Here is a 13,652-nt window from a genome sequence, read left to right on the forward strand (position 1 = left end):
GAAAAAACACCGGTACAAAATATATAACAATAATAAGGTATGAGAGTGCATTTTTTCTCCCTTCTTCGTGTACATTCATTGTGCTCTCAAAATATTCTATACATTGATAATATTGTAACAAGACAAGAGATAATAGACAGATTTTTTTGCTCTCATCTTATCGTGTTGTTCTGAACATAAAAAGACTTCACTACTGTGGTTGTTGCGAATAAGTACTGTTATTATAAATGCATGACGACAAAGATGTTGTAATATTACAGTTATGTTGCACACCGGTGTGTATGTTATTCACTGTTAAGGGTGGACGGATATGATGTGCGTAACATATTAATGACAATGAGTTATTGCAATAGCAGAGGCGCTAAAGAATAGCAACATTTAATGCGACCGCTTATAAGAAAAAAAGGTTTTCTCATTAAGCAAACACATTCTGTTTGGTTGGATTATTCGGTGAGATTTCTGAGCGGAAAACACAATAATGATGTGTGGCCACCGAGAGTAGAAGAATAATAATAATGAACAACCGCAAAACCTATTGACGACGGAATAAAAAACCATGATAATGAAAAAAAGCAGGCTGAAAGCTCTCCTCGCCTGTACCGCTGAGAACACAAAAGCCACTTGAATTTATGTTTTGTCAGATCTCAGAATGAATTATTTTTCGAGTCGACCTAACGCGGAAAAACATAATAGTTGCGGGCACCACTTAAGGAAAGCGGGTTGCTGTGGCTGAGTAAAAACAATGTAAAATAAAAGAAGGAAAAACAAGTTTGTTTAACGACGAAGCTATCGAGGTTAAATTTTAAACAATGTCAAACTATAACGTGGATTCTCGTTAACAGTCTACAGTGTTTATTAGTTAAGAAGGGGTTGTAAATTACAAAAAAAAAGTCCGGTCGTTGTTTTTGTTTATGAGCAACCGACACAGTACTCGAGACAGGAAAATGTCAAACAATGAATAATACAACGCAATTAAATTGTCTACTAGGTAACGACGAGTCTAGATCGCGTAACATTGATTTTTTGTTCGTGCATATAATTGGCCGTTAAAAAAAAAAAAAATCAAAATTCTAAAATCTCCCGTAATTTTCTTAGGCTAAACGATACGCAATATTAATTTCTGTCGTGTCTCCTTTAAGATAAAAACAAAAGACCGTCCGCGAAGTGATTTTTAGTGTTCTCGTTACTCTTTCTGGGCAAGGTAGCAATTTATTCTCTTCGGATAAAAACTGTAGTTAATTATCGTTCTCTTCCTGATGACCGATCACGTATAGTTACACGGTAAAGGAATAGTTGCAGCCGCAGAATCTGACCAGACTCATAGAAATGTCGACTGACGTAATGTAATGTTTTGGGCCCTAAACATAATGCGTTTATAACAACACGGGAGTGCTTACTGTTTACATCGGACTGCTCATGCGAGTGCACACGAATCATTTCAGTTTTCTTTGTAATGTTCGGCGGAACGATAGCCTCTGGCGGCGGTGTCCGCGTTATAACAGCGACGACTTCAAATGAAATAAAAAATAACACATGTTTGTGTTGCGACGCCAAAGCGCTGACAACATTAGCTCTCCTTCGGGGTCCTTTTATGTGTCTTTTTTTTAAATGCGTTATGCAAATTAAATCGTACAAGTGTATTAGGAATGATAATGTGCGCGTTCGCAATACCGACGTGGAAATTCTAGTTTTTTTCTCCTACTAGTGCCGAGTGCGCTGGTAGATGATACGAACGCCGGCCCAAGGACGCCTCCGCTAAAAAACAAATAGTTTTTAATTGCCGTGCCAACGCGCAATATTATTTATGATGCGTTTAATCAATACCGTGTGAAGATTGAGACGTTCGCCAGTGATCGATTGGGTCGGACGAGGACAAACCTTTCGCGTGGGCGCTAAACAGTTCACCGAAGTTCCCATGCTTGTTGATTTAACAAAACCGCCACACAACAGAATTGCAAATAGAATTTTTATTGATGTAGGACTGTTGACGTTTTTTAATGAGATCCGGAGACGACTTAAAACGCGATGCCTTTTACAGCCAACACGCTCCGTCTGCTTTTTACTACTCTTGCGTTTTTCTTTCTCTTTTATATACACGTTGTATTATTATCATTTTATGCATTTCATTGGAATAGTAGGGAAAAAAGTCTATTACACGGGATGCAATAAATAACGGGTTATTATTAGGTCCGCTGCACATAAGTTTACTGATACTCGTGTTATTATATGACCAACAACTTCATTGCATCCGATACACTTGTCCACAGCGTTTTATAGTTTTAAGTAATAAATAAATTCCCTATGAGCGCGCGTGTTGCTTTTTTTTTTTTCAACGTTCGTATAATTGATTATCCTTAAACGATGCGTTCTTATGCATAACATTTATAAATATAAATCAATTGAATAACCTCGATTTTTAATAATAATTCAGCTACTTGCACATTGACTCTAGGCAACTAATTAAAAAACCGGATGCCCTATGTACGAGTTTTATGTGTCAATACGATTGAGAATTTCAAGTTGAGCGTTTTGACTTAATCAATAGATTAGACTGATATCTATTGAAAATTAACATATTCGTGTAAATAGTTTATAAATAAAATATGAAATCACTCGACTTGAACATAACGTGGGGTATTAAGAAGCGTACGAACGCAAGGAAATATATCTCATCCATAAGGTTGACAATCGAGGACCGCAGTTTGATTTGAGTAACATGTTTGAATTTCCCCAGGACCGTTTGTCAACGTTTGCGTCGATCGTTCATTTTACATTTGACTTGCGTCCCATTAGTATAAAAAACAACGTATGAATAAAATATTAAAATAATATTGCTGTACCCGTTACACGGCCGTATCACAACATCTCATTTTGGAATACCCGTATCGTTTTTTAACCCGTTGCAGTTATGTTATTAATGTTTTAATAATATCGAATAATAATGCAATCATAAGACCATCCGAAGGTATTAAATTACAATCGATTAGGTATTCGGGTAATGCCACGACGGTTTTTTTTTTTTTATCTGTTACTTCTTATAATAATAACGTTTTAATCGAACGGTTGGTGATCGTTAAAATTGTCTAATTCTAATATACGACGGAGGTGTACGACCGGTAAGAGCAGTCGTCGTTACCAACTTCATAAAAAGTTTCTATGCACTGTGTAATTTATTCATCCCCAGCCCACACGACGCCGCGCGCCACCGACCTGTGGAGAATTGTTTACGACGTTGTGCTTGATAATAATAATAGAACTATTACATACACAAACTAATAAATTTACAAATCCATTAACGAAATCCAGTCGGAGGTTTGCCGAAATCTTAATCGAGAATACGATCCAATTACACCAATACGATGAGATTATAATATAGTTGTTTCCGTTTAAAAAATAATGTCGTAAATAAGAGTCGCTGTGGATATTATATTTAGGGAAAACGTTACACGAATAATCTTTTTGTTGTTCACTTCAGATTTTCCATCTCGATTATAACTACTAGACGACCGATTATTTCCAATTTTAAAACTAAGCAACTTTATTTATAGTTATTAGGTACTGCATAGGCGTGAGGTGTACAACGCTTGAATTTAATTGCGTTGAACCAATCAAAATTATGCTTTTAAATCTCGTTTTTTACGAACGGCTCTATATAAAATTCGTTTGCAATACTATCAGACAAATGAGTATTTATTTTCATGTTTTTTTTTTAATTTTATTTCATTGAACTCTTGAATATTTTTGAAAATCAGGAAAAATAATAAATGACAATTACCTTTAATATAAATTGACTTTTGGTCTATTTACTCCATCCGATATTTACAAGTTTCCCTTAACTTTGAACATCTTTAGCTTATTCGTTCCTGTAAGATATAATCATTTGAAATCTTTTTTACTGCATTTTACACTTTTTCACACTCTATACGTGTTTTGTATTTTTGTGTTTTTTCCAGTCAATACGTTTATTTCTATTCATTTCTGCTACGTCAACACACGGTTCATAAAAAAAAGCTACATTTTTGTTTGTCGTTTTAATAAGTCTCTAGAATAAGATTAATTTTTGTTATTCTGTTCTTCATTTGTGTATAGGACAAATGTAAATAAATATCATGAAGTATAGTATTTGTTTTAAGGTAAAAGTGATGAAGTTTTAGCACTCGGTTAATAATTATTCAGTTTAAATTAAGTTAAAATTAATAATAATTTACGTTTCAAAAAACCCATTAAACTTTTGGGAATCACAATAATAAACGATAAAAAAATAAATAAAATTATGTCATAAACTTCCCATTTCAGTTAAAAAAAATATGTCGCTTTTTAATAAATATTAATAGCATATAAGCTATTCAAAGTTTGTGTATGATTGACTTTTAAATAATTATACAACAAGGAAAATAATTTAATGTTTTAAAATTTTTATGCCAACATTCATTAACATACCAATCTCAGTAAAAGCATTTTGCTAACGAAAATTGTTTTTATATTTCAGAAAGTATTCTTAGACAATGTCAGCAAAGGATTTCCTTTCAAAAGATACAACAGCGTTGATATGACCCAGGTAAATGTATATTTCAATGTGTTATATACTCAATATGTTTTTTTATACTTTTTGTAATTCGAACCACAATGACATCATCTTTAGATACTAATATTAATCTTAAGAAAAGGGTAGTCTGTTAAGCTTAAATTATTTTTTTTTGCCGGCATTCCGTCTTACAATACCTCTAAATAGATGTGTACCACAATCCTTTCACCACGTGTGCACGTCCCCTGTGGGCACACTCCCTTGTTATCAGCTAACCAGTTGAATATAATATATTATAACGAGTAAAAAAAAAAAATTCGATGGCCCAACAGTTGGCACGAATTTCGGATTTAAACGGCGGAAGTGTTTTATTTTTGTATTTACACACCAACCAACCGATTAGTTTTTTACCCTGGTGGCCCCGTCAGTGGTTTAATGCGATCAAGTTTATGAGGGGGCAGTTTTTACGCACAACTTAACACGCAGCCGTTTGTCTTTTCTTCACGTGTTGACACGCCCCCCGTTATCCGTTAATCATATTCGTGTCACCCAAAATAGTTTCAATAATATTTATTGTTGTTTTAATTACCGACTTAGGAAAAGTTGAAATATTCCAACGATCATTTGACGTTGAGTTGAACAAACGCTAGAGATTTGGATGCTTATTTTTTTCTCGACAACATAATTTTTGAATTCCAAAAGAACAGTGAATATTGTGTATAGGATTGGAAATAAAATACTGAAAATATAATTTAGGATTTTTTTTTAAATCGTCTTTATGTCCTTATGAGTCTATTTGACTTAAAGTTGATACGTTTAAAAAGAAACTAAGGAATAATGTTTAGTGAACAAATAAGGAAATACCGTAGGAAACATTAAATCACTTTAAGATTTCATTAAAAACATTTGCTGTAAGATTTTGCTAGTCATCGCGTTATTGCATACACCAGAAATAATATGTACCGTACGGAATGCGTTTCGATTGCAGTATTTATCGTGTTAACGAGAACAGGAGCGGAGTCATTTAATTTTTAGCTCCGGAAAATCGCATTTAAAACAGGAAAAAGTCCAATGCCTTTGCAAAATGATTAATGATTGCCTTCTGCTCGCTTTCTTCCCGTCGAACCCTTTTACTTCTTCGCCGGTTCATTTGTTACACGGTTTACTGTGCTCCGCACATTTACTGATAGCAAATTGACAAGCAGATGTTCATTAAAAGGGTATGAAAAATACAACAGATAAGAAAAAACTTTTTTTTACTTATTATGCTTCTTTATCTTCATCGCATGTGGCGTTGTTTCCGACATATTTTCATAGTCAAAAAACAATAACATAATGTCGCTCTTTGATTTTCCCTGATATTAAAAGAATTTGCTGGCAAAAGTTTTACAGAGAACGAGGTGAACGTGTATTGAATCCGACCCTTTTTTTGTCCCCTTATATTTTATGAAAACGTAGAACAAAACTTTTGCCCTTCGGGTGACAATTACGTTTGAATTATCATTCCCCAGACGGACCTCATCTTACGTTACGACAACTGCGCCGGAATTCAGTTACCAATTATATCTATTACCGATTGTGTGTCACTTTTTGCCGGCAGCCCCGGCGAATTTAATATTAAGTCTGTTCAATGGCTTGTATAACAAGTTTTACGTCAGTACAAAGAGAGCTACGTTAATATGAAGAGAGAAATGACTACGACAATTATTTAACAACCCTTAAAATCCGTAAACTTTTCAATCCGACAGTATAAAATTTCAATAATAACACCTTTTTAAAAATTTCAGAAATTTCACTCGATTAAATAACATTGTGGTCAAAGAAGTTCACATAGTCTATAGCCAACGGCAGAGCGAGTGATGATCATAGGGGTGGAGCGAACAACTGAGTTTTGGTTATGTTTCTGTGATTAAATTCACAACTGATGCCCAAGTGTACTAATTTCATGTGCGCCATTCCTATTTGATTAAGAGTATAATTACATTGATTATTATAAGAATCCGTAGCCGTTGCGCTAATTTTCTTGTATGCTTTATATCAAGTAGTCAATATTTAGGCAGTTGATTAATAAAATTTGATTGGTTACCCATTTTTTACATAGATTTTTCGTATACAGACCACACGCAACGTAATAGCTTAAAACGTAAAAAAATAACAAAGTAGCGCATTAAAACATCTCGTTGTTATTTAGACGGTCGGAGAGCATAACAGTTTTGCCCGAGGACTACAACAAAAACTCCAAGTTTCACCATATCCAATACAGTCAGCGGTTTAACAATAATTACCGTACAATTAAAACTAATAACATGTACATGTGCTCAAAGATATAAGTGGTGGTAGTAGTAGTAATAGTTGTTGCAGTAGTAACTTGAGGAGAAGGCATTGCCGTTTGTACAAGATATAATAATAGTATTTATATGTTTTTGTTATATCGTTGCTACAGAAGCCGCCGACCGTTTTTCAAATAAATACATGTTATTCAATTCTATTGCAGAGATCATTATTAATAAAATAATACACATGTGAAATAACTTTCTCTCGTTGCTATCTAATACACGCAAATAGTACAATGCATAATGAATATTTTTTGCTCGCCGGTGGACCAGACCATTCATCTTGATCACAACTCGTTTGTTCTCCTCAGATTTCCCGCAGGCGTCGTACAAGTCAAATTCCTGAGTACGACACAACTCCACTCGAATTTATCCTCTCTCCGCCGTCATTTGGCCGCTTTTGACATGGTTCGTCTTCTCCGTTGCTCATCAGAATGGTCTNTTCGTCTTCTCCGTTGCTTATCAGAATGGTCTCGTATCATCCATGTCAATCGCAATACCCTCTTACACGGACAAACACAGCTTTCTCGGGCAATCGCTTTGGCATATAAGATTCGCAAACATTTTCTAATTGTGTTTTCAAGATCAGTCAGTTCCGCGATTCTATTTTTTATTTTCCAAACGTATCGAAGCCTAGATTTTCCTTTGGAATCTATATGATATGTTTAGTAAAATCTACCTCAACGGCGGCCTTCATAATAATTGCTAATTTTTTCATGATCGGTTGTCTTTTATTCCGGGTCGGCCATTTAGAACTTAACCCATTATATTATTATTACTCGACCCATATGATTTTTATCGGTAAAAACCATCGTGCATATCAATAGATACATAATATATTGTTATTCGCGGAGTTACTGACTTTTAGAGAAAATACAAGTCGTTTGGTCGGCGTGGTTGTGCCGGTTGAATGGCATAAAAGTCTACGAGTACTTATGTGGATTTATTTTGCACTGACCGAAAACGATCGGCCGTCTATAGACATTGGCTGCATCGGACAATAGTGATTGGATGAGCAGGAAACATCACCCGACCGATATAACGGTCATGCAACTTTTATAAGTTAGCTATACTAGATATTCAATACGCACAGTTCACAGGAGCAATGATCATATTTATATGGTTTTTTAAAGGTTTCCTCTCAGGCCAAGAGGGTCGCGCCGTTTCCCCAAAGACCAATAAATTCGACCCGTTGCGGCGTTGTGTTTCTACTATTTTTCAATTTTTTTCCCCCTTTTTTTTTATACTTATGAGTGTTGTTTTTTTTTGTTGCCCTTCGTGTTTTAAGGATACCGAAAACACACAAATTTGACGGTAATAGTAAATACTGTCCGTCGTTGTTTATAGTAAGTAATCCATCGATTCTCAATCGTACTCATATGTTCTGTGTAACTTCCCCACGAGGAGAGAATATTTTTTCCCGTGTCGTTTTTTTTTATTTATTTACTAGAGTCCATAAAATTTTACGCCGTTCAATATAATTTTACGATGATTTTACAATATGAAAAATATAAACATCAAGTTTAGGTATAAAACTAGACTTGTGCGTAAATTACTTCTTTTACAGGGCATATTATGAATCTTTACGCAATACTTATATATATAGAACATGTATCTATTAAAACGGTTGTTATTATGGGTGTTGAGAAATATTAAAATCTCTTTATTGGCAATAATAATCTCGATAAAGGATAATACGCAGAAATATCTAGGAAAGTACAAGCAGAAACTATTGAATTTTTAAAATCCATCTGAGATTAATGATTTAAAATTTCATAAAACAAAATAAATTTAAACATTTAATTGAAATTTTTCATGTATAAAAGTTATAAATGTACACTTTAAATTTTAATATCAAACTTTTTATCATCAGTTATTATGATTGTTTACTGGTATGAACAAAATTAAATTAACGCATATAATTACTTTTTGTAATGTTAAAATGTGTACATGTATTTTACAATACTTAGAATCCAATTGCTCACACACGACTTAGGGTTCATAATAGTTTTTTCACTTAAAACAGTTTCTTTAGGTACACATTATGTGGAATTTTATCAACAAAAAACTTAAATAAGGAAACTTATTATGTTCCTTAAATACCTATTAAAATTACTCTAGTCCTAAATAACTTTCAATACATTTTTATTATTTTTATTAATGAATAAAAAACATCTTCATTGACAAACCTCTCGTCAGCAACAAAGATTAAAGAGCCATTTATTTATTTATTAGATTATACTCCACTCTTATACAGTTTATAAAGACATGAATGATTTAAAAATTGTCATTAAAAAAATTATTATTTTAACCTATAGTATGTGTAGTATACAACCTATGGGAATATGTATACTAACGGAATTTGAAGAGGCTATAAAATATCAATGTCTTGCAATTTTATGAAACATTACTTTTTCACTGTACTAGGATCGTTTCATTTTTGTATTTTTTCATTGGTTCACTTTAATCTCAACAAATAATTATTACATTTAAACGCGTTTCTTTTTAATTGCGCTAAAAAAATGTTCTCGAAAAAATTATTCTTTCAATTTCAGAGTATTTAATTATAGCTGTGTGTGTTTTATATGATCTTTTTTTCTACAAAACATACCTCATTATCCTTTGGTATAGCAAACGGCACACTCTATGGAGACTAAACCACGAAGTACTTTATTTTTATGTAATCTGATTAAGTTTGCCTTACTTTTTAAAATACATCAGCACTAATGTTTTATGATATTAGAAATACCAACCAAGCTTTCGGTCGGTTGCCCATTTATATACCAAAATAAAAAAGCTGAATAGACACGACACTTAATTTGGTTGTATTTATAATTGCGCATGTGTAATGTAGATTTCATGTACAACACTGTGGTGTCAAGACCCTCGGCGATCGTAACGAATCATTAACTTGTTTTAAACTCTCGTTGAATCGTACAATTTATTTATTTATTTTTTTTTTTTCAAAACTTAATCTTCGACGAAGGAGTAGGCGCGCACTGAATAGGAAGCGTTGAAATGAAACCGCGCGAGAAGCTTGGCCGAGAGGAAACCGGGTGGATAAGGTATTCAATCAAAATTCTCGGTAACAACAGCAGCGGGGCGAAACGTTTCAATAATGAAAAGGGTCAAAAGAAAATTGGTATTGCTTTTGCAGAGGCGGTATAATGAAAAAGGGGCTTTTCCTTCTTGCCGTTCCTCTGGCGTGTCATTGTGCGCGGCTCTAACGCCGAGACAGAGGTGATCCATCTTAACGCCTGCGGTATACACGTATATAATAATAATTATTGCCTTATTCTATTTTGCCGAGGCCTTTGTGCGAAACTCGTCGTGAACGCCACCCGCCGATAATGTGCCGCTTTTCACCACGACATCTTCCATCAAACAAGTGTCACCTCGACGACGTTCAACGCGAGCGTTTCTCTTTTTATTTTCAACTCTCCGAAAATAATAAAAACGCACCATCAGCCCTTTGTAATAGAAATTAACTCTATCCACTGTTCGGAGCGGATTATAATTTATCAATAGATAATTATTTACCGCCGTCATTTTTACCGAACGAGTTTTCCCGCGCGGTCGTCTTTTTAGCACTTTTTATCGACAACGCGGACGTGTAGCCAACACGACTTATACGACCGCCAAATACGCAAAAAATAACCAACGCGTTGCCCAATGTGTCTACTCTAATGTGACTTAATAAACTTACGCGATTCTTATTATTNTACTCTAATGTGATTTAATAAACTTACGCGATTCTTATTATTATTGTTGTTGTAGTTGGATTCGGCCTTGGCGTGTAAGAGTTACGCAAATATCTCTCTTTTATTTTAAACAATCTCGTTTCATCAGTGTTTTATTGTACTTTCATTAGTGATGTTTTCAGCACAAGAGTCGAAAAGAAATATCGTCAGACACATTTCAATTTTAATCGAGCTGTTCTATAGAATTAAATTGTACTGTTAATGAGGTTCTCCAATTATTATACTGGTCAAGGCACTTGCGCGTTTAAATATTGAATTTTGGCATGCGTTCTAGTTATTTTTTTAACGATTAAAAAAAAAAAATTGTTTCATCTTGACGTCTGAATTTGTATATTTATTAAACGGCATGACACAAAAAAAATTATTTATTTCTCTTGGCAAAAATTCTATAAAAATCATACCGTGTTGCGTCCAATGACAACGCAACCCATAAAAATAACACAAAGTAATATAACATTGAACGGGCGTAAACAATTTATAGTAAAAATAAAGCCAACAATAGGCCGGAGATTTTATTATTACTTCGGCAAACTGGTTATTTTCGGATGATGTAAAATGCGACAAAAGGATCGCAAATGTCGCAAAGGATAACCTTTTCGCGTTGCTCCAGTNTCGCAAATGTCGCAAGGGATAACCTTTTCGCGTTGCTCCAGTTACGCGATTGTCTACGGTCCAAAGGCTATTTTCGCCAGAACAATAATTACAAAGGAATCCAAGAGGCTCATTCAAAGTGTTTTTGTGCGATGAAAAATAGATTCGGTTTCACAGTCGATCCGGTAAACACATCACGTCGATGGGCAACAAAAGAAACTGCGACTCCCAAACGTTGCCCCATTCCTCGTCGTAAATCGTTTCGAAACTTTTTACGTGTCATTTTTTGTCTTCGTTTTCACTGTTGCGATAGACAAAACGAGATTTTTAAGGAATTTATAGACCACCGTGAGGTGGTGACCTTTGGGGTCTCACCGCGGCGTCCGAATTCAGAAAACGTCATCGCCAAACAATATTATTATTATTTCTAAAAACTTATCGCGGCCAACATATCCGTTTTTTGACGCATTTTAGTGGCCGGTAACAGAGTTTACCTATTTTAAGTACGCTGGCACTTGAACGCACACAAGTGTGTGCTATGAAAGATGATACGGGCTTAACGGTAAACTGGGTATTAAAATGTCACGAGCGACCGTAGAATTTACATGTTTATTTGTTTTCTTCGGATGTGCGTATATAATGCCGTGCAATATTTCTCGAGAAAAGCCGGTTTCTCTACTGAGCCCATAACAACCCGAGTTGGTTTTGCGCTTTCACGGTGTAACTCAAACGATGTCAATTTTATTTAAAAAAAACACACGCGAGTCTCTCGATCACACGTGCGGTTATCAGACGGGTAACTAAGCCAAGCGATTGTCAACAATCCACACGGTCGTTCACGGGGTCCGAGTGTAATAAAAGTTTTCAGATCCATCGAAACGTTTTACTCGACGTATTTGTCAGTGCTTTCTGTCGTCGTTCCCGAAGTTAACAAACTATCTTTCTTTATGGAAACTCTCGAGTTTATTGTAAACTTTTCTCATTACTTTGTAACTAACGCATCTCTGGCTTTTCGATTTCAAAACAAAGTATTTCATTTTTGAAAGTCCTCGCGTCTATTAGTTATCCTTCGCGGTGGTGTGTATTGTCTGGTTCGAGTCACAATCGTTGGCATTGGTTTTTCTGCGTACGCATTTATGTCATTCTAGCGCGTGTCATCGTCGCGGCTTGCGCACCTTGTTTTTTATTGGCACAGGAGCAACGATTTGCGATTTCAGCCCGCATTCTTGTGCGTACAGGTAAACTGCAGCCGTTCGGGTAAAAAGTTCTCCTAGACACATTGCCGTCTGGGTGCGCATGCCGCTTAGCTGTACGCCTGTGATTATAAATTGCCTATGGAGTGCATAGCTCAACCAGTAGCGATAGCGCAGCACTCGCAAGTTTATGGCGTCCCGCGTTATGTGCATTTGTATGGACTGCATTGCATAATTCCGTACTTGTAAAAGTGGCCCGCAAACGACAGGTGCCGACATCTTCGGCCGCGTATCGGGTCCAGTTGTACACGACGAAATGACTCGACTGTAAGCAGCGTAATTAAAGGTTCTTAATGTCAATTATTACACGTACACGGGTGTATAATGAAATTTTAATTACAAGAAACAACACCGAGATTGTATAACCGGAGAACGTTTTGGACAAATGATGTTTTTGCTCGATCGTTCGTTTTTAAAACGATCCGTGTCCCAGAAAAGTCTCTCCGGGTCTAATGAACAATGTATAGTATTTAATAGGCTTAATTGTCCGTACCAAGGGACGTTTGCTGCGAACCGCCGATGGTACGCCGCGATACTTTCTCCGCCGCGTCTGCTCCAGATAACAATTAACCCCTCGAACCGGAAAAATGTTGAGAAAATGTTGTTGTTTGCTTTACGGTAACGCAGTGCCGGAGCAGACACCTCTCGTCCCTCTCGCGGCGAGGGCGGGGCTATTAAAAGCACATTTAATGTTCATTAATCAGTTCGGGCTTGTTATCAGCTCGACGCGCCATGAATCCGGTAGTCGCGCGTGCGATACACATGTTTGTTCGGCGTATCAGATACTTTGTACGCTTACTCGATACGCGAGACGAAAAATCGCGCAAGTCATGGTCCCGACCAACAGAATACATACGAACAACCACACACGCCCTATGGACATAATACGATATTAAATACGCTATCAGTCGCTTCGGCTTAATTACCACCTATGCGGTCCCCGGCAGTTAAATACAATAAAAGATAATAGCGTCGCGCGTGCACCATCCGAACGATGTTTAACAAGCCTCGCCGTCAACGCTGTTGTCAGATATAGCCCGTTGCGATCCAACTCGTACGTCTATGATCAAAACGGCGTCCATCATCAATCATTCGGGTGCGCCGCCGTTGTCCCCGGTATTCGACGGGACGGGCACAAAAGGTTTAAGAGTAACACCATTACGCTTTTATTACCAACTGATATTGTTGA

At 35.9% G+C, this 13,652-nt stretch overlaps 1 protein-coding gene across 1 annotated transcript in view; it reads left to right on the forward strand.

Annotated features, from left to right (window-relative positions):
* Positions 1–13,652, forward strand: part of LOC126908856 (probable serine/threonine-protein kinase DDB_G0272254) — a 61,525-nt gene that overhangs the window by 17,685 nt on the left and 30,188 nt on the right. Inside the window, exon 2 of the mRNA XM_050691171.1 lies at positions 4,490–4,558. The gene's annotated coding sequence lies outside the window, so the exon portion shown is untranslated. The remainder of the gene's footprint in view (positions 1–4,489; positions 4,559–13,652) is intronic.

Source organism: Daktulosphaira vitifoliae, unplaced genomic scaffold (genome assembly GCF_025091365.1).
Source record: "Daktulosphaira vitifoliae isolate Bord-2020 unplaced genomic scaffold, ASM2509136v1 Scaffold_21, whole genome shotgun sequence".
Taxonomy (NCBI): domain Eukaryota; kingdom Metazoa; phylum Arthropoda; class Insecta; order Hemiptera; family Phylloxeridae; genus Daktulosphaira; species Daktulosphaira vitifoliae.